Below are 22,525 nucleotides of genomic sequence, written 5' to 3' on the forward strand. Positions count from 1 at the left end.
GGTTACTCCTGGCTGTCTGCTTAGAAATAGCTCCTGGCAGGCACGGGAGACCATATGGGACACCGGGATTTGAACCAACCACCTTTGGTCCTGAATCGGCTGCTTGCAAGGCAAACACCGCTGTGCTATCTCTCCGGGCCCTCCATTAGTACTATTTGAATAAATCAAGTATACTTGATCTCTAGAATAACTTCGCAAGAGAAAATAAAAAGATAGTTAATTTCTGGGGAAAATAAGCAAGAAAATAAGATGATTAACACAAAATAGAAAAATAGATATGAAATTAAATATTCCAAGTATAAGACTATAATAGATTAAAATAGTAACAATCTGTTTTTATTTAGACATTCAGAAAACATGGTACAGTAGTTTATAAAACTGCTTATAATAGTTTTTATATAATCTGCTTATATATAGTTTATACATTTACTATGAAATCACAACATGCAGGACCGGAGAGACAGCATAGCAGTGGGGCATTTGCCTTGCATGCAGCTGACTTAGGGAAGACCCTGTTCAATTCCTAGCATGCCCAATGATCCCCTAGCCTGCTGGGGGCGATTTCTGTGTGCAGAAGCCAGGAGTACCCCGATTGCAGCTGGATGTAGCCCCAAAACTAATCAACCAATCAGTAAATAAAGTTTAAAAAATATCATAACATGCACACTCATGAGAACATATATATTATCACTCACACACACAAATGCCCTGGAAAATTCTGGGGGAAATACAAATATATTTTAGAGAATCTGGGTGACTTTTTTCCTTTGTAGTTACTGGGGATTATACTCTTTTCCAAGAAGCAAAATTTACTTTTATAAAAACCACAAAACTTTTTTCAAAACAAAAATATTAGAAATTTAGTACTTTAGATTAAAGTACAAACTTCAAGAAAACACACTTCCGAAGAATGTAATCAAGTCTTAAAAAAAATCAACTAAACTTACTTCACACAATAAACTGTACTGGTGAGACTAAGACATCTTTTTAAACTAAACTGCTTTATAACACCACACATTTGATGGAGACAAAAATTATCAGGTAAGAGTTGTGAAAACTGGGGCCGGGCGGTGGCACTAAAGGTAAGGTGCCTGCCTTGCCTGCGCTAGCCTTGGACGGACAGCGGTTCGATCCCCCGGTGTCCCATATGGTCCCCCAAGCCAGGAGCAACTTCTGAGCACATAGCCAGGAGTAACCCCTGAGCGTTACCGGGTGTGGCCCAAAAACCAAAAACCAAAAAAAAAAAAAAAAAGAGTTGTGAAAACTTCCCCCATTTCAATTACGATTCTAATTTAAAAAATGTGAAATTTCTACAGTACTAAAATTATTATATAAATAACGAAGTCCTAACATTTCTCATTTAAATTTGTGAGTTTTCCTCTACAGAACTTCTAAATTACTATTTCAACTCAATTTTAAGCTTCAACATAGAAAAATAAAACTATTCATTGGTTTTGTAAAACAAAATTTACTTGTAAAGAAATTTCCAAGAAAGACATATCCACCTTGGAGACATGTTTTAGTAACTATAGATTCTGGGGACCAGAGAGATAGTACAGCAAGTTAAAGTGCTTGCCTTGCCTGTGGGTGACCCAGATTCAGTCCTATATGTCCCCCTGAGCCCCAACATGTGTGATTCCCTTAAAGCAGGGGTCCTCAAACTGTAGCCTGCCCAGTTTATCCAGCCTGACAATTGTTTTTGCCACTGCTGCCTGTCCTGCTTAACAGCTGACATGTCTTGGGCTGCAGTGTGCATATGCGGAATGTGCACCACATTTTCTGACTCCTCTCCTCTGTCTCTTTATTCCTCCTCTCAGTCTCAGGCAGGAGTCTTCAAACTACGGGCCCACAAAAAAGCAGGACAATAGTTTCCATTGAAATACTGGTAAGTTTTTAATTTAACTTTACTTGTTCTTCATTATAAATATTGTAATTGGGGCCAGAGTGATAGCACAGCGGTAGGGCATTTGCCTTGCAAGCGGTGACCTGGGACAGACCCGGATTCGATCCCCATCATCCCAGATGGTTTCCCGAGCCTGCCAGGAGTAATCCCTGAGCGCCACCCAGTGTGGCCCCAAAACAAAACAAAACAAAATTGTATTTGTTCCCTTTTTTTTTTTTACTTCAAAATAAGATAAATGTATTGTACATAGAAATGTGTTCATAGTTTTATTTTTTTAAACTATAATCTGGCCCTCTAATGGTCTGAGGGACAGTGAACTGGTCCTGTTTAAAAATTTTGAGGACCCAGGCATTAAAGCATCTGTTCTTTATCATGTGAATAATACTCCTCCACATGAGTTCCACTTATCTCATTAATACCTCAGACCATGTCTAGTTCATAATTCGGGGTATACGCCTTATTTTGCCTTACAGACGTTTAAATCCTTGTGTCTATGCAGAATCTCCATACATATGCATGTAATTAAACTAGTTTTTTTTTTCTGGTAATCTATTAATAAAAATTGTTGACCAGCCCAAAAACCCAGAGGGGAAGAGGAAAATAGGTATCCCTTTCATCCTCACAAGGCCAAAGGATTCTTTCTTGGTATTTAGATTTTCCATTTAAGGAAATGCTTGGAGAAGAAGAAAAAGTTGCTGAACACTGTAAAGCATGCTAAAGCCTAAATTTTAACTATGTGTACATATTATTTCATAATTTCTCACCCTACTTAGAAAGCCTGTTCAAGAGCATTGCTGTCCCAATATATACAATGCAAAGCTACTAAATAATGCAAAGATTATACTAATTTTTTCCAAGTAAAAACTCTCACTTCTACCAGTCATACTGATTTTAAAAATCAAACCCATCAGATGAGAGGTAACTCAACAGCTACATACATGCCTTACATGTAGGAGGTCTGATTCTGAACATTGGCACATGACAATTCTCTGAACACTGCTGAGAGTAACACCAGCACCATAGGTACAGCAAAAAGTTTAAAAAAAAAAAAAAAGAACTAAAGATTCCAACAAAAAATAACCAATAAAGGACCAGAGCAGCAGTACACAATTAGGCCACTTGTCATGCATGGAACATCCAGGGTTCTATTCACAGCATCCTATATGGTCCCCAAAACACCACCAGGAATAATTCCTGAATACAGACACAGGAGTAAGTCCTGAGCACTGCCAGGCCCAAAAAGCAGGGGGTAAAAAAAAGGATCAGTTTATTACATAAACAAAATTGAGACTAGTGTTAAAAATGTTGAAAATTATAGTATAAGAATGTTCTAGTGTGGCTGAAGTGACAGGACAGGAGTTAAGGTTCATATTTGCATGCAGCCCAGAACGACTTGATCCCAGACAACACACAGTCCCCAAAGCATCTCCAGGTGCAGCCCCTAGCACAATGGGGTAGCCCAAAACTACAGCACCACAAAGCCCAGGCAGCACTATAATGAATCTCTGGCCTATTGGACCGGAGGAGTCCCCAGGCCTCTTCACTTGAGAAAGCCACTCTCATCCCATAAAAAAAAAAAAGTTCTAAGGATGTACTATTTTTATAACTAAAGGAAAAAGTTAATAAAGAAATAGCTTTATATAAAAAGTGATGTTCTTATTTGCCAGGGAGAGACCATCCCTAAGCAAAGCTTAAGCATCAGTTTCCAATCCTGGCAATACTTAACCTGCTAATCCAGGTCTAGCATTGATAAGTGCCTGCCAGGAAATAAAGTATTGCTCAAACCTGGTAATACTGGGAGAAATGGGAGCATAGCAGTATACAGAGCAGGGGTCAAATTTGGGGCCTATTACACATCTAGATATTTTGCAGTGTCAAGAACAGAACCCACAGCCTTATACCTAATTGCTTTATCACCGAATCATGTTCTCAATCCTGTTTTATTTATTTAAATTATATATATATATATGTGTGTGTGTGTGTGTGTGTGTGTGTGTGTGTGTGTGTGTGTGTGTGTGTGTGTGTGTATGTGTGTGTTTTTGGCTTGGAAGTCATACCCTCAGACCCACTGGTGCTCAAGGGACCATTTGTGATGCCAGAGATCATACCAGGATCAGTCCTAAGTAAAGGAAATGCCTTAACCTCTGTAGTCTCTTTCCAGCTCTGTTTTATTTTAAAATAAGAAACCTTTAAACATGATAGCAAAACATAAAAGATACAGTGAAAATGTCATTATGAGTGAACTTTATAGTAATGCAAGCATTCATTAAGAAGTAAGAAAGGTGGGCCAGAGAGATAGAACAGCAGTGTTTGACTTGCAAGCAGCCAACTCAGGACCTAAGGTGGTTGGTTCGATTCAAATTCTGGAGTCCCATATGGTCCCCCGTGCCTGCCAGAAGCTATTTCTGAGCAGATAGCCAGGAGTAACCCCTGAGTGCCGCCAGGTGTGGCCCAAAACAAAAACAAAAACAAAAACAAAACAAAACAAAGCAAAGCAAAACAAAACAAAAAAAGTAAGAAAGGGCTCAAATAACTTAACAGCACATCTTAAGCAGCTAGAAAAAGACCAGCAAAGGGAAATCAAAGCAAGCAGAAAGAAGGAAATAATAACTTAGATCAAAATCAATAAAAATAGATAAGGGGATAAAAAGAGTAATGAAACCAATAGCTGATCTTTGAAAGAACAAATACTGACAAACCATTAGCACAAAGAAAGCATAAATCAAGTCAGAAATGAAAGGAATGATATATCACAACAAATAACACAGAAATTCATAGGATCATCAGGAATCACTATGAAATGAAGAATAGAAGAAATGATGAATTTTTGGACTCAAACATTTGAGGATATATGTCAGTATTTGGGCTGAGAACTCTTTCTGCAGTGAATGTGTTTGAAGAGACAACACAGAGAGGTTCATATTCACACAGCTTTCACACACCCTGTGTACTTCCGGAAGCTCTGGCAGCCAGCAACATGTCTTGGCCTCCATTCTGCCTCACTAGCCAGCTCCTTAGACACATTTTATTCTTGAAAGAGATGTAAACTAAGTTGCAAAAAATCATGGGTACACCGGTTGGTCTAACAGCTGAAAACTGAGGCACTTCAGGAGGAGAGGAGGGCGAAGTCCACACCCTGCCAAAGCTTCAGCAGCTATATTCATACCTACAATTGTAGCCACAACAATGGGCCAACTTCACCGCTTTTCCACTGATCTCTGCATAAACACCTAACTGGCCAAAACTCCAGGTATATCAGTATTTTGGCTGGGAACAAACAGACCATCCCCCCATACTTTCAAAGCCCTGGCAGCCACAGACACCTCCACAACTATTGCCATGTCAGCCACAGAACCTGGAATTCCTGGTGGAATTGATATGTGGCCATGTGACACTGTGTGACACATATTTTTCAATACTGCCACCCCAGTGTGACCACACCAAATTATATGTCAAATTAGCAGAGAATTCACATAAGAGAAGTCACAAAACTGATTAACACAGATATATCAATCAGCAACCTTAATTAAGAGGTAATTAAACAAGCAATAAAGGAAATTATTTCATGCCTGCCAAGAGAGAAGGAAATCCAGGAACAATGGTGGAGAGAATGTTACACTGGTGGTGGAATTGGTGCTGGAACATTGAATGGCAGAAACAAATGTATTATGACAACTATTTAAAATAGGGTGTTTTTGCCATCCTAGGTTCAGTGCAAAGACCAAGACCACCAACCACAGAAGATGGATTAAAATGACACTAAGGGAACAGAACTTCTAGAGCCACAAAGACTGACTGCATCATAAGTCCCACCCCTGGACCTGTGCAGATACTGAGATCTCTAGATACAGAGGTCTGATTATATCACCCAGGATGGAGCAGAAGTCTTCCAAACACCACAAAAGCACCACCGGGAGAGTAAATGATCCTGAACAGAGTCTATAGTTAATCCCATGACAATATACTCCAAGGGCGGAGAAACCCCATATCTCTTAGGCCAAGTGAATTCTTTTTCGAATGACCACAGTATTTACTGTGCCAGGGCAGGAGGGAAAAAAAAAAGCAAAAAGCACAAAACATTGTTTATTTTTTATATATTATTTTTTACCTTCATTTATTATTATTATTATTATTAATTTACCTATCTATTTTTGGTCAATTTCTTTGTTTTGGTGTGGTTATTGAAGTTGTTGTCCCCATTTATACTTAATTTTTTTCTCTTCTTTTCTTTTCTTTCTTTATGTGTTCTGCCATGTTTCTTATCTCAAGACCATGGCGGGGGTTTTTTTTGTTTGTTTGTTTGTTTGTTTGTGGTGCTTATCGTTATTGTTGGAGTCCTCACTGGATATTTGACACTTCTTTTTGTACTGGTGGAGTGTTTCACCTTCTTTTTCTCATTCGTCTCTCAAACCAATGATGAGAGCCTCTAGAAGGATTCCGCCCATTTTCGGCTATTAGACTTTTACCCCAGTTTATTACTTTTCTCTTCTTCAAACAAAACCAGGTAACTTGAACTACCTAGTCCTGTCTCCCAGTTAGAGGGGAAAATAAGGGAGGCACCAAGACCAAACAGGGGCAAGACTACTAAGTAGTAGTAGGCTAGGTTCAGAGGGGTCCACATATTCTAGCAGCCCTGGGGGTGAGGGAAGAGGATATGGGAAGTAGGACAAAAATGGAGGTGTAGGGAGGACAAATTGATGACGGGAATCCCCCCTGATTTTATGTAAATATGTACCTAAAATATTATTGTCAACAATATGTAAGCCACTATGATCAAAATAAAAATTATATTAAAAAAAAGTCACAGCAACAAAAAAACAAAATAAATTGCTCAACTTTAAAAAAAATAGGGTGTTTAAAGAAAGTAATAAAAATGTAAAATTGGGGCCCAGAGAGATAGTGCAGCGGCGTTTGCCTTGTAAGTAGCCGATCCAGGACCTAAGGTTCGAATCCCGGTGTGCCATATGGTCCCCCGTGCCTGCCAGGAGCTATTTCTGAGCAGACAGCCAGGAGTAACCCCTGAGCACCACCAGGTGTGGCCCAAAAACCAAAAAAAAAAAAAAAAAAAAAAAGTAAAATTGGAAAAAATAGCCTTCAAAATGAGGAAACACCTGAACAGACCAATATCTACCCCAAAATAAAACCTGGGCCCAAATGGATTATAAGTAAGTTCTTCCAAATCTTTAAAGACCTATACCCTATTCTTTTCATGCTCTACCGTGAAGACAAAGTAACAAGAACCCTCCCACTTTCCATGAGGCAAACAATACCCTCATACCAAAAGCAGACAGAGACACACTAAAAAAACTACAGACATATATACCTGAAATAGGTGCAAATATCCTTAACAAAATATTAGCAATTTGAATTCAAAAATACATCATAAAAATCATACACTATAACCAAGTAGCATTTATTCCAGGAATGTGAGAATGATTTAAAATGTACAAGTGGGGACCGGAGAGATAGCACAGCAGTGTTTGCCTTGCAAGCAGCCGACCCAGGACCTAAGGTGGCTGGTTCGAATCTCGGCATCCCATATGGTCTCCAGTGCCTGCCAGGAGTTATTTCTGAGCAGATAGCCAGGAGTAACCCCTGAGCGCTGTCAGGTGTGGCCCAAAAACAAAACAAACAAACAAAAAAAAATACAAGTGGAGGGGCCGTAGAGATAGCACAGTGGTAGGGCGTTTGCCTTGCATGACGCCAACTGGGAAGGACCCAGTTCCATTCCCGGCATCCATATGGTCCCCCAGCCTGCCAGGGGCAATTTCTGAGTACAGAGCCAGTAGTAAGTAACCCCTGGGCACCACTGGGTGTGGCCCAAAATCAGTCAATCAATCAATCAATCAATCAAGTTTAAATATATATTAAATATATTAAATATTCAACATATCATATTACATTATATCATATTATGTTAATCAATGGATAAATTATATTAATTAATAATCAATAATTTAATCAATATACTATAATATTAAATATTTAAAATTATTGAAATATTAAATATTTAAATATATTAAAATATATATGTATATACACACACACACATACAAGTGGGGGCTAGAGTGATAGCACAGTGATAGGGCATTTGCCTTGCAAGCAGCCGACCTGGGATGGACCCGGGTTCAATCCCTGCTCTAAAATCACAGAAGATAAGGTTACACACTTTCTTTTTTTTTTTTTTTTTTTTTGGTTTTTGGTTTTTGGGCCACACCCGGTGATGCTCAGGGGTTACTCCTGGCTATGCGCTCAGAAGTCGCTCCTGGCTTCTTGGGGGACCATATGGGACGCCGGGGTATCGAACCGCGGTCCATCCTAGGCTAGCGCAGGCAAGGCAGGCACCTTACCTTTAGCGCCACCGCCCGGCCCCAGGTTACACACTTTCATCACTATTATTCAATATGTAGTTAGGAGTACTTGTCATAGCAAGCAGACAATAAAGGTATATAAACTGCATCCAGATTAGAATAAAAGTCAAACTAACATTATTTCCTGAGAGAGAGAGAGAGAGAGAGAGAGAGAGAGAGAGAGAGAGAGAGAGAGAGGAGAAAGAGAGAGAGAGAGAGAGAGAGAGAGAGAGAGAGGAGAAAGAGAGAGAGAGAGAGGAGAAAGAGCGAGAGAGCGAGAGAGAGAGAGAGAGAGAGAGAGAGAGCGCTCAGGGGCTACTCATGGCTCTACACAGAAATCACTCCTAGCAGGCTTGGGATACATATGGGATGCTGGGGATCAAACCTGGGTCAGCTGTGTGCAAGGCAAAAACACCTTTCCCACTCTACCAGCACTCCAGCCCATATCACTATTTTCTTAGGAAATGAAATTATACTTAGAAAACCCATGGACTTTACAAACAAAAATCTCTCAGAAATAATACTTATACTGTAACATGGCAGGCTAAAAAACCAACATGTGGAATTCATGGCATTTCTATATGCAAACAAATAGAGAGAATTCTCTTTAAATCCCATTCACAATTGTGACTCAAAAGAAAATTAAGTATCTGGGAAACAGTTTAACAAAAGAGATTACATACAGGCCCGGAGAGATAGCACAGTGGCGTTTGCCTTGCAAGCAGCCGATCCAGGACCAAAGGTGGTTGGTTCGAATCCCGGTGTCCCATATGGTCCCCCGTGCCTGCCAGGAGCTATTTCTGAGCAGACAGCCAGGAGTAACCCCTGAGCACCACCGGTGTGGCCCAAAAACCAAAAAAAAAAAAAAAAGGTTAAAAACTTACACAAAGAAAATGACTACAGAAATAAAAGATGACACAAAAAAATGGGAACATGTCCCGGGTTCATGGATTAAAAGAATTGTCAAAATGTCAATCATAACTAAAGCACTAATAATCCAATGCGATTCCTATAAAATATACCCATGGGCGGGGGGAGAAGATACTTAACTTTAAATAACACTACAAAGCCGTAATTGTCAAAATAGCATGATAGTGGAATAAAGTCCAACTCTCAGACCAATAGAACTGATGGCCTAGAGAAGAGATGCTCAGGTATACCTCATATACTATTTGTCAACTAATCTTTTGTTTTGTTTTGTTTTTTTGGGGGGGGTCACACCCGGCAGCGCTCAGGGGTTACTCCTGGCTCCAGGCTCAGCAATCGCTCCTGGCAGGCTCGGGGGAACCATATGGGATGCCGGGATTCGAACCACAGACCTTCTGCACGCAAGGCAAACGCCTTACCTCCATGCTATCTCTTCGGTCCCTGTCAACTAATCTTTGACAAAGGAACTAACAGTATGAAATGAAGCAAAAAGACCCTTTTCAACAAATAGAGAAAACTTCAGAATCATGTGTAAAAAACTGAACTCAGACCTCTACTCAATGCCATACACAAAAGTCAACTTACAATGGATTAAAGACTTTGATATCACACCTGAATCTATAAATCATTTCGAGGAATAGACAGAACCCTCCATGCCAGTGAATCTAGAAAAAGGTCAAGCAAATGGAAGCAAATATAAACAAATGTGACTAAATCAACTTAAAAAACTATGCACTATAGAAGAAACAATGACTAGAATAAAAAGACACCCTCAAGACTGGGAAAAAAATATCTGCTCCCCATAAATATGACATAGGACTAATATCCAGGTTACATACAACACTGTAAAACTTAGCAACAAAAATCCCAACCCCATTAAAAAATGGGAAGAAGAGATGAAAAGAAATTTCCTCAAAGAATACATACAGATGGCAAATAGACATGAAAAATGCTATGCTACACTGATCATTAAGGACATGCAATCAAAACAAGATACCACCTCAGATCAGTCAGAGTGGCACACATCAAAAAGAACAAAATCACCAGTGCTGGTGTGGATGTGAGGGAAAAATCATTTTCATCCAGTGCTAGTTGATGGGTTCAACCTTTTTGGAAAACAATCCGGCACTTTTCAATAAACTAAGAATTGAGCTTTCAAATAACCCAGCAATTGCACCTTCTTGGGCTCAAAAATCTTATTCAAAAAAAGCCTCCTGCTATTCCAGTGTTCATCGCAGCACTATTGACAATAACCCAAACCTGGAAACTACCCAAATGACAAGAAAAGATGACTGGATAAAGAAACTATGTTACTTATATATATAAATGATGGAATACTACTCTGCTATAAGAAAAGATGAATTCACTCAATCTGCTCTAAGTGGATGAATCTGCAGAGTATCATGTTGACTGAACTAAGTAAGAATAGACTGTTAGAAACATATATCCCATATGTGGGATATACAAGGGAATAGCAAATGGCCAGAGAAATAGAGCCTGAAAACTGGTCCACAGAACTGAGTTTATCATGGTGAGAAGAAGAAGGGTTGAGAGGAACTAGATGGAGGATGGGGAAGAAGATTGGTGGAGGGTGTGGTGCTGGAATATTATATGCATGAACCCTTATCACTAAATCATCGTCTAAAATTTAAACAAAAAGTTTAAAGAAGAAATCAACCTATATTACCATTTCCCAATATCTGGGACTATGAATTAAACTTTTAAGTATCTAATTAAAATTGAACTTTTTGTTCTGCCTACTGTGCATAGCTTTAATAGCATATTAACACTGAACACAATGTCTCTCCATTTAGCAAGGTAGTCCTAAGTATAGGGCTACCTACTAAAGAGAAGACATTTTTTTAAAAAGTAAACTCGAAAAAAGGTGAAATTTTGTCTTATTCTTCAACTTTTGGGAGAAGAAAGGGAGGTCTGGGTCATGCCAATGGTATTCAGGACTCTACTCTTGGTAACACCTATAGTTCTCAGGGGCTACCAGTAGTGCTGGGGATCAAATTAAATGCAAACAAGTGCCTTAACCCCAAAATTTCTCCAGTCCCTTACCTTTTGATCTTATTAATGAAGATGTAAAAATAAAATATTTCTATCAATAAACATTCTGAGAGAAAAATGAAAAATCTAACCTTTAAAGTATATTATAAAGGTAAAAGCAATCCATAAAAACTCTTTATAAATTATTTTTCTGTTGAATTCTGGATTTAAAATAATAAGCAAATTATATCCTTGTAAAACAGCTAAAACAAGCAATAACACCAAGTAAACACTATAATGAGTTTTAGGTAAAAACATTTGTATAATTTGAAAAGACAAAAAAGAATATTTTACCCACCTAAAACATAGGTGTGACACCTAGCGGAGCTATAAATATGACTAATAAATGGTTGTAATACAACCTATCACTGTCATAATAATAATTATAGTCAATTAGTACAAATTAAATTGCTGACACTTAAAAGTACTCTACAAAAAATTCACAGTACTCTTATAATTTTAGATTCAGAAAAGGAGAAAACATAATATCCACTGATACAATGCCAAAAAGAGAATGCTTTAATTTTTTTTTAACTTTATGTATTTGCAAAGAACTAGAAGAAATTGGGCAAACATAAAAGGTAGCTTTGATATGCAGAACTCTGATTTTTCTCAGTGCAACTGCTTGCTTTCATTTGACAAAACACGGAAGTAAAAAATGTGGAGTAGGTACATAAAATATGTGCTTTGAAGGAAATGATAGGAAGAAACAATTTACTTTTTTTTTTTTTGGTTTTTGGGTCACACCCGGTGGCACTCAAGGGTTACTCCTGGCTGTCTGCTCAGAAATAGCTCCTGGCAGGCACTGGGGACCATATGGGACACCGGGATTCGAACCAACCACCTTTGGTCCTGGATCGGCTGCTTGCAAGGCAAATGCCGCTGTGCTATCTCTCCGGGCCCACAATTTACTTCTAATACTAACATTGCCTGACATATTAGATGGCAGATAATAGTAACTGGCAGAATTAATTTTCTAGTATTTTATAATTAATAAATTAATAATTTACAATAAATTATTTTATTAACTAATAAATCAATAATTCTAGATATTAATAAATTAATAATTCTAAATATCAATGAATTAATAACATAAAAATAAAATTTTCTGGAATTTGAGATGCTATATTATAACTGTCAAATAAAATATCAAATAGCTTTTCAGTGCGATTGGGTAGTTAAGAAACAAAAAACAACTACCAGTCTCATAAATGCTAGCTAGCTATAATGATACAATTTAACTCTGTACTTTACTATTCTTCAAAAGCTAAGATGGGTCTGGCGCGATAGCACAGTGGTAGGGCATTTGGCTTGCATTCGGCTGACCTTGGACGGCTTTGGGTTTGATCCCCAGCGTCCCATATGGTCTCCCAAACCAGGAGCAATTTCTGAGCACATAGCCAGGAATAACCCCTGAACATCACCAGGTGTGGCCCAAAAACAAAACAAAAAAAAAAAACTAAGATGGAAGAGCCAGAAAATAATTCAGGGGTGAGTGCATGCTTTGTACACAGGATGTTCAGTTGGATCCTAGACACTGCATAGTCCCCATTTGAAAAGAGGAGGAAAGGGAAGAGAAGAGACAGACCTATAAAGTAAATATACACCCAGTTAGGCTGTAGGTTGACTCCAGAATGCAAGATGCCTCTATACTAGATCTCAAACCTACATTTCTAAGCTAGCTTTGAACAACTTTCTATATTATCTCAACACAGCTAAGACTCTTGATACTCTTAAAATTTTTCCAAACTATCACCTAAAACAAACTAAAGTTTATAATTCTTTGCATTTTTTATTTAAAAAAATAATTTTCTGAGGTTGGATCGATAGCAGAGCTGGTAGGATGTCTGCCTAGCAAGTGGCCAATCCAGGTTTGATGCCCAGCATCCCATATGGTCCCCCGAGCCTGCCAGGAGTAATTTCTGAGTGTAGAGCCAAGAATAATCCCCGAGTGCTGCTCAGTGTGGCCCCAAAAATAAAATAAAATAACCTCCTGGACATATTTGAAAGTATGCATACCACTTCTCCTTTGCTGTCAGTTAAGCAGAAACCAGACCAAAGGGTGTCTTCTCCTCTTTCCTCTTTAAAGGCTGGATTACATCCAAATTAATCAGTTTCTTTTAGTTAAGGGCAGGTCCTGCCTAGATTTATTTCAGATGACCTAGAAAGAATGAATGTGCTCTAGGGGGCTTTCTGGTGGTCTGCAAGTGAAGCAGAATAAAGTCCAAGTCTTAGCATGTGAGCCACTGATTAGGTGAAAACTCAAAGAAAATCCTAGAATGTTGTCTCTACGTAAAATAACTATAGATCCAAGTCTTTATCTTGAATCCAAATAAAGCTCACATCAGTACGGCCTCACCACAAATTGTAAATCAAACTGGCACCTCAAAAGAAAAGGTGGAATATGTCTTAAGGTATAAACCAATCTTTCTAACATACTACTGGCCGGTTTTCTCTCCTCTGTGTGGTAAGAGTCCAGAGTAGAAGCAAAATAACAAATAATTTAACAATGAATTCAAGTTTGTTTTCTCTTTTCTTTCAATTTTTTACTGTTCAGATATCATTTTGCAACAGTGTTAATGTTAATGTAACTATATCCTATTTCCACTACCAGCACCACTACTATTTTTTGTTTTTGTTTTTGTTTTTGTTTTTGGGTCATACCCGTTGGCGCTCACGGGTTACTCCTGGTTCTGTGCTCAGAAATCGCTCCTGGCAGGAACGGGGGACCATATACAGGGATTCAAATCATCGTGCATCCTGGATCGGCTGCATGCAAGGCAAATACCTTATCGCTGAGCTATCTCTCTGGCCCAGCACTACTATTTTCAAGTTTAAAAGGGACATGTTTGTGGGAAAGAAGTAGAAAACATTATGCTAAATAAAATTAATCATAAGAAACAAAGTTTCTGGGGGCTGGAGAGATAGCATGAAGGTAGGGCATTTGCCTTGCATGCGGAAGGACAGTGGTTCAAATCTCGACATCCCATATGGTCCCCTGATCCTGCCAGCAGCAATTTCTGAGCCTAGAGTCAGGAGTAACCCCTGAGCGCTGCCGGGTGTGACCCAAAAACCAAAAAGAAAGTTTGGACTAGAGCAATAGTATAGCAGGTAGAGTTCAATCATCATCACCCCATATTGCCTTCAGAGACTACCAGGAATGATCTCTGAGCATCATTTGTGTGGCTCCTAAAACCAACAACAACAAAAAGAAAACAAAATAAACAAAGCAAGGAATAATAAAAACCAAACCAAAACTAACCCTCGAATAGGAGGGTAAGAGGGGGTTGCGGCAATAGTGGTACAGGTCCAATGGACTATATAGCTAATGCAGATATATGGATACTTTGGTGAAATAAATAAATAATAAAAAATACATCTAAAGGGGTGTAAAAAATAGTGTTAGGGCCCGGAGAGATAGCGCAGTGGTGTTTGCCTTGCAAGCAGCCGATCCAGGACTAAAGGTGGTTGGTTCGAATCCCGGTGTCCCATATGGTCCCCCGTGCCTGCCAGGGGCTATTTCTGAGCTGACAGCCAGGAGGAACCCCTGAGCAACGCTGGGTGTGCCCAAAAACCAAAACAAAAAAAAAAAAAAAAACAAAAAAAAATAGTGTTAAGGAAATAAGAGACAAAAGGCTACATTTGTGAAGGCACAGAAAAAGATCTCTTAAGCTACACACAGATGGCTAAGAGCAGCTGTCTCTGGAGTGTGATAAAAGTGTAATGTGTAAGGGGGGGTTCATTTATTAAACATCTACATTATATTTTAACGTTTTAAAGCCACCCAGTAACTTCTGTAATTCTAAAAGTAAAAGTAAATTTTGAAATGTGATCCCGTTTTTCAGAAAGATTGAACTCCATGGAGTTCACATGTAAGATAAATTCTATTTTATGTGTGATTACTAGGTCAAAATAAAATAATACAATTCTCCTATCCTAAAATATATATAGGAAGCATACAAATAAGCCCATAGAAACTGACCCACTATTCAGCGTTCACTACTTTGATTACACAGTATTAACCACCAGAGGGAGTCTAAATATCCTCCCCTAAAAATTATACCCAATTATCTCCTCTTCAATTTTAACTTCATTTAAAACTCTGACATAGCTTTATAAGTTTAATATAGCTTATGGGGTTAGGTAGCAGGTAGGGCACTTGCCTTGCATACACCAACCTGGGTTGACCCATAAGGGCCCAGAGCCAAACAGGAGTAATTCCTTAGTGCAGAGCCAGATGTAGCCCCTATGCATCACCAGGTGTGACACAAAAACAAAATAATATGGTTTTCACAAAAATCCAAAGTATATAAACAATTTTATTTTGCAGCAATAAAATATTGCCTTTCAAATGTATTTTTCAATTTTATTTTTATAAGAAATAATTATATTTACATAGAAATCGACATTTCACTGAGGTTTCTGTCTTATTTCCTTAGGAGAAAAATGTTTACTAATCTTAAAAGTAAAATATCTGATCAACTCTATTTTAATGGAGCAAAGAAAATCACTTGTTAAACAACAGAGTTAAAAAGAAAAACACAAGTTCACACAATTATGACTCCTTAAAAAAGGAGGAAGCGGACGTCAACTGAAAATAGCATAATCCACCCATTATGTTCAATGGAAGTAATATCAGTATATATTTTAGCAATGTATGATGCAGTACAGCCAGAGAGAAGGTACATGGGTTAAGATGCTTCCCTTTTATTCAGCTAGCCAGGTTGAAATCAGGGCAAGAGGTGGATGTGAGGCAAAAGGAGGGACCACACCCACCACCGTTATTGAAGGCAAGAGGTCCCCCACAGCACTCCAGATGTGGCAAAACGTTGCTACCTAGATACATTTGGAGTCACTGGGAAGATAGCTCAGGAATCAAGGGTTCAAAGGCCCAAATCAATCCCAATGTGCATCACTCTCCATTCCAGCACTGGTGGGGATGATAAGCACCACTACAACTCGGAAGTAGACTCCGTTGCAGGTTTGGCATGCCTCTGACCTGGCCAAAAGTTACGTTTGTGACTTCAACTTTTAGAAATTAAAAAAATAAAATGCAAGTAACAAAGGCAACAACCCAGTGGTAGTGCCAGATGGGGGAGACTATGTGATGCCAAGAATTGCATCGGGGTCAGCAGCATGCAAGGCAGGAGTCTGTCTATTTGTCTCTGGCTCCCCTAAAGTTTAATTTTGATTTATTTTTCTCTTCTTTTGAGAAAAACCACATTCAAAACAGCCAAGCTGACAAGTGGAGCACTTGCCTTACAAGCAGCTAACCAAGTTTGATCCCTGGAACCCAATAAATCATCCGAACCCCGCCAGGAGTGGTCCCTGAGCACAAAGCCAGAAGTAGCCCTATGCAAACACAGCTTTTGGAGCGCAAAACACAGAGACAGACAAAATTACAAAAAAAAAAAAAAAAAAAAAAAAAAGGAAAGGGAAATAAGCAGATGGACAAACGTCAAAGAATAAGTTTTTGAAGAGAAATTTCATGGAGTTGTTTCATGGAGTTCATATATCTATAATCTAGCCACAGAAATAAAATAATAAAATTCATCCACCAGGCGCTTGTCATTTCCCACTCTCCCGCCCTATCGACCCCTCAATTTCCCTGTTGGTCACTCCTCTTCCATGAAGCTCCCAAATTCTTCCTGCCAGAACACACACGAACAAACCTGCTAACCACGACCAGGTCCCATCCACAATGTCCAAACATTTGGGGGAGTCTAACCTTTTAACGACACTCCACTCAATCTGTCCCTTCACAGTTTCCTTTGCCTAGGACAAGATTCTAGACCCAGAGTCCCAGGTATGCCCGGGAATAATTTTGCAGCACCAGCTCCTATCCTTTTTCCAGCATGTTTGCTTTTCAAGTAGGTGGTTGTTGTTGTTTAAATCCACCTGTTTTCCCTTCTTTTAAAGAAAAGGCCACCTCGGAGCCGAGCCAAGTGACGTTACCTCTGCTTTGATTTGCTCCAGGGAACCGGCGTTAAAACGGTCAGACCAAGGGGATCGGTGCAAGTTTCTTGTGCTTTTTTCTTTCCCCTAGAAAAGAAGGCATGCAATCGGTTGGTGCTGATGGTTGCTGGTGGCAAACGAGCGAGCCAGCGAGCCGGGCCATCGCGCAGAGCATTAATTCCAAGAGCCACCAACCCTGCTGCGACTCATTTGCTCTTTCATCTGCCGGGTCAGAGGCCGGGCGGCTTGGGATCTTTTTTTTTTTTCATTTTCGGGGCACAGCCCCTATGTAGACATACACACAAACACACAACAAGTCCATGCACGGGACGCCCTTTAGGAGAGACCAGAACACCCCGATTGCTCCCCCCAAAAGACAGGCCGGCTCGGCCCGCGCTCCACGCTGCAAATGACACAGCAGCAGCGGGTCGGAGGGCCCGGGAGGAAGAGATGAGGAGGAGCGGGGGAGCAAGCAGTTTGGGGGTGCAAAAAGCCAAGCCTCCCCTTCCCCCTTTGCATGCGCCGAACCCCCAGAACCCGCCTCAGGGGTCTGTGCCTGCCAGCCGCGGGTGTGAGGGCGGGGGTTCCCCCGAGAAGAGAAGAGGAGAAGAGAGGAGAGGAGAGGAGAGGAGCGCCCCATTGGGCGCCGCTCCAAACGTGCTCGAGTTGTGACAGGAAGAAAGTGGGTCACGAGGCCTAGCGGGTCCCCGGCCGGCCCGGGAGCCCCAGGGGACAGCGTTCTGCTCGGCGGGCCCGGCGCGCACCGCCCTGGGCCCCGGGTAGCCAGCCCTGAGGGGACCCCTGAGGGGTCCTCGGCCCCGGCCAGGGCCGCCTCTGGCCGCACGCAGCGCCCCCCCGCGCCCACTCTCCCGCGCCCACCCCTCACCGTGGGGCCGGCGGCGGCGTCTCCTCCTCCGCCTCCTCCTGCCCTCCCGCCCCCACCCGGCGCGGCGCCTCGCGACCGGCCGGGCCCGACCACTCGGCGGCGGCGGCGGGGGTGAGCGCGCTCGCCGTCCGCACCTGCGGGGCTGTCGCGCGTGAGCGGCGCCCCCCGCCCCCGCCTCAAATGCAGCGCTCCGAGCGGCCCGCTCCTCCGCCTCCTCCGCCTCCCCCTCCCGGCCCTTCCCCTCCTCCTCGGACCACGCATGCGCCCGCCACCTGGGAGGGAGGGAGGGAGGGAGGGAAAGAGGGAGAGCCCTCGCCCGCTCGCAAGCTGGGCGCACGTCAGTTCCACCCCCGCACCGGGCCCACCCGGCGGCCGCACTCACCGGGAGCGCGCACGCGCGGCGGTGGCTGCCGGCTTGGCTTCTTCGGGCGCGCGCGCACCGGCTGACTGACAGTCGCTTACGAGGGCGCGCGCGCGCTCCCGCTCCCTCTCGCTCCCTGCCGGCGCATGCGTGGTTCGCTATTACCCCCACGGGCACTGACCGCTGTAGCCGCCGCCGCCCGCCCCTCCCACCCCTTACTTACTCTCCCTTTTTCTCCCCGGCGCCGCCCTCTCACTGCGCATGCGACTTGCCCCGTTAGGCGGCGGCGGCGGTGCTAGCGGCGAGGCACTGCGGGGGAATCTCCCCCGGGGGCTCCCTTGGCTGTGGCCGTGACTGGAAAGAGGGAGGGAGGGAGGGAGGGAGTGGCGCGGGGCCCAGGATCTCCAGCGCTGGGCTTCTGCTTGCACCCTGCAGTCTGTGAGGGAGCAAAGTGGAGTCCTTCCTTGGATCCCTCCCTGCTTCTTGGACTGACGCCCGATGTTTACCCTGGCTCGCCCCCTCTCCTGGCTTTTAAGGGTGTGGTGATAGGGGGTGAAGGGTGAAGCAGTGGGGATGAATCCAGACACTGAATTTAGAAGATTGTGGATACTTCCTGTTTATTTTAGGAGGGAGATTCTCCTGGCGCTTCCGATGCACTTGCGAGGAGGCCAATTCTGTTCAATTTGAAGTGCAAGCCTGCTAGCACTGTGCCCCAAATTTTACTCTTGACATCGGCTCCGATCCCACACACAGTACATCTGTCAGTGTGCCCATGGTGGTCCCTCCTCCAGCACTGCCAGGCCAGAGAAGCAAGTGCTGCTACTCCAAGACCCCTAATTGTTGATTGCCAGACTCCACCCAACCTCCAAAGGGCATGAAATAATCCCTAAGGAAAAACTTGGGGCCGAAGAGATAGCACAGTGGTAGGGCGTTTGCCTTTGCCAGGAGACCAACCCAGGAGATGGTGGTTTAAGTCCCGGCATCCCATATTGTCCTCAGAGCCTGGCAGGGGTGATTTCTGAGCTGAGAGCCAGAAGTAACCCCTGAGTTCTACCGGGTGTGACCCAAAAACCAAAATAATAATAATAATAATAATAATAATAATAATAAGAAGAAGAAGAAGAAGAAGAACAAGAAGAAGAAGAGAGAAAACATTTTATTGTAAAATTATTGGAAGTATTTATGATCCTAAAAAATAGCAGTTTTCAGATCCTTTTGATTATGAGGCTAACAGTAAACATTTTAGATACTGATCATCGAAATTGAGAATTTATATTCAGATCTCTGATCTTTTCTGAGGATTTTTCTATCGACAGAGCAGGATTAGCTTCCTCCATAATATAGCATATAAGAAAGATTTTAGTAGGCATTTTCCTATTTAAGCATTCATTCCCTCTGCAGTACTCCAAGAAAGTAAATTTAAATCACTGTTTCAGGCCCTTCTATTCTCTGGTGAGTTTAAATTTAGGGGAAAATAGAGGCTCGGTATCATCTTTCCACTCCTTGAAAGTGACTTGGAGAATGAAACAAAGATTTGTACAGGACATTATGTCTGATGGATACTCAATCTATTGTAGGCTAAATGTCTGGAAATTTTGGAGCTGTTAGAAATAGTACAGCAGGCAGGGCACTTACCTAGCTAGTGGCCCATCCTGGTTTGATCCCCAGCACCCCATATGGTTCCTTGAACCTTACCAGGAGTGATCCCTGAATACAAAGCCAGGAATAAACATTGAGCACTTGTCCAAATTCCAAAATACATGACTGACAATTTCAATTAAACTAGTCAATATTTTCACCTATTTAATAAAATAATGGTTTAAACCAATGACGTTTTCTGTTCCATGCAATTCTGAATCTCAAAACTTGGTAGCTAAAGAAATGGCAAGGTGTTACTGAGAGGCTGAAGAGACTAATTAATGCTTGTCCTAGAATGTGGCTGAAAGAATCTTGGTATAGTCTACTTCTAGATTCTAGGATAAAGACCTTCAAAATTACCTTTGCCCCCTTTTAATGGTTCTATTGTCCTCTTAGTCACAAGATAATCATGTTCATCTTTGACTCCTTCCTCTCACTTTCTATATTTAATCATTTACCAAAACCAGTTGATAATTTTTTTTCAGTCATCCTGGAAAATGTCCATGGATCTATCCAAATCTTAACCTTTCTTTCCATTTTCTTGAAAACAAGTATTGCTAATAAATTCCTAACTTTTATTTATTTAGTTTTTTGGGGGGAAGCCACACCCAGTAGAACTCAGGTGTTACTCCTGACTGTGCTGAGTCGCTCCTGGAAGACTCAGAGGACCATATGAGATGCCATGAGTCCTCCAAGGTTGGCGGCATGCAAGGCAAATGCCCTACCGCTGTGCTATCACTCTGGCCCCTAAATTCCTAAATTTTAAACTACACCTTTCTGTTTAAAAAAAATCCTGCTTTATAAATCCTTAGTTTATGTCTCTAGCCAAAATCTCTCTTTTGGAGAATGGGGGAGGCTCATACTTGTGGTACTCAGGGATCTACACAAGGAATTACTCCTGGCAAGTTTGGCAGACTATATTGAGTGCTGTGGATCAAATTTTGGGTTGGCCACATGAAAGGCAAACACTGTCTGCTGTACTCTTTATTATGGCCTTCAAAATTTCTCTTTAAACACAATTTGTAAAAATTAGATACCCCAGTTTTTTTTTCTTAAATGCCTTTCTGTTATTTAAACTAAACACTTCATGGCCAGAGAGACTAACTCAATAGGCTGAATGCATGCTTTGCATGCAGGCCTAGTTCAAACTCTTTCCTCTATACAGCTGGAAAGTAACCCCAAACACTATAAGGTATGTCTCCTACACCTCATAAATACACACACACACACACACACACACACACACACACACACACACACACACACCATTTCTTATTCCCTTTCCAACTTGATGACCTGAATTTGATAGTTTAATAGGGGCAATATAACATGGTAGTTAAGAGTACAAAATCAATGAACTACCTGAATTTAAATTCCAGCCCAACCTGTAATATATTCAAGTTATCTGTTCTTCAGTTTCCTCATCTGTAAAATGAAGAGAGTAACCATACCAATTCAAGGGATAGCAGTAGAAAGGGAGAATGGGCAGAAGACAACAGTAAGATAGCTGTGTGTGCTAGTACCTTGTACACAGTAAATCCCATGTATGTGTTGATATTTTATTATAGGAGAGCCATACACAAGAGAACTCAGTGACCACCAGGGCCACTACACTTGCAATGCTGGCAGTATCAGGCCTATAGTACTGGTAATGAATCCAGCACCTTACTTGTTTTTTGTTTTGGGGCTACTCCAGTGGTACACACCCAAGGCTTACTGCTGGCTCTGTACTCACAAATCACTACTAGCAGTGCTCAGGGGAACATATATAGAGTGTCAGGGATCAAACCTGAGTCAGCCACGGGCAAGACAAAGCACCTTACCCACTATTCTATTTCTCTGGCTCCAGAAGAATTTTTTTTCAGTGCCAGAGATTAAACCCAGGGCTTCATACTTGCCTTATACAAGTAAATGGTGCCCACTGAACTATCCCTGACTAAATTACGTATATATTTGATGTTTGTTATTCAGTCTTTCCCACAACAACATGGTAAACTCCAAAGGTCAGAACCATGTTTTGTTCAGCACTGTATGTACAGCATCTATTTCAGTATCTGAGATTATTAATCTTGTAAAGTGTAGTGAAAGAGTTAATACAGTGAGGAAAACTCTTGCCTTGCATACAGTCAACTGGAATTCTTCTCCAACACAACATATGGACATATGTTGGGCACCTTTATAATCCCTGAACATATAGATTTAGGCGTAAACCCAGTTGTACCACCTCCCACCAAATTACAAATAAAGAGATACAGTAAAATATATGACCAATCTTATATCAGCAATAAAGACCCCTAGATATGTAACTCTGGAATACACAGCTGATACATATAAGAGAATTCTAAATGAAACTCAGAGAACAAAGGACATCAAGTTCTTTGTCTTCTAAATAGCTGCTGACATTTGAAGGCTAGGACACTACTTAGGATAGTTTCAATTTCCACAAAATATTT

General features: G+C 41.4%; 1 long non-coding RNA gene across 1 annotated transcript in view; it reads right to left on the reverse strand.

Annotated features, from left to right (window-relative positions):
- The window catches only part of LOC126032301 (uncharacterized), a 36,318-nt gene extending 17,843 nt beyond the window's left edge, over positions 1-18,475 (reverse strand). The window contains exons 1-2 of the long non-coding RNA XR_007503844.1: positions 18,456-18,475; positions 17,188-17,274 (exon numbers count right to left, since the gene is read on the reverse strand). This is a non-coding gene — a long non-coding RNA (uncharacterized LOC126032301). The remainder of the gene's footprint in view (positions 1-17,187; positions 17,275-18,455) is intronic.
- Between the last annotated feature and the right edge of the window lie 4,050 nt (positions 18,476-22,525).

Source organism: Suncus etruscus, chromosome 16 (assembly GCF_024139225.1).
Source record: "Suncus etruscus isolate mSunEtr1 chromosome 16, mSunEtr1.pri.cur, whole genome shotgun sequence".
In the NCBI taxonomy this organism is placed as follows: domain Eukaryota; kingdom Metazoa; phylum Chordata; class Mammalia; order Eulipotyphla; family Soricidae; genus Suncus; species Suncus etruscus.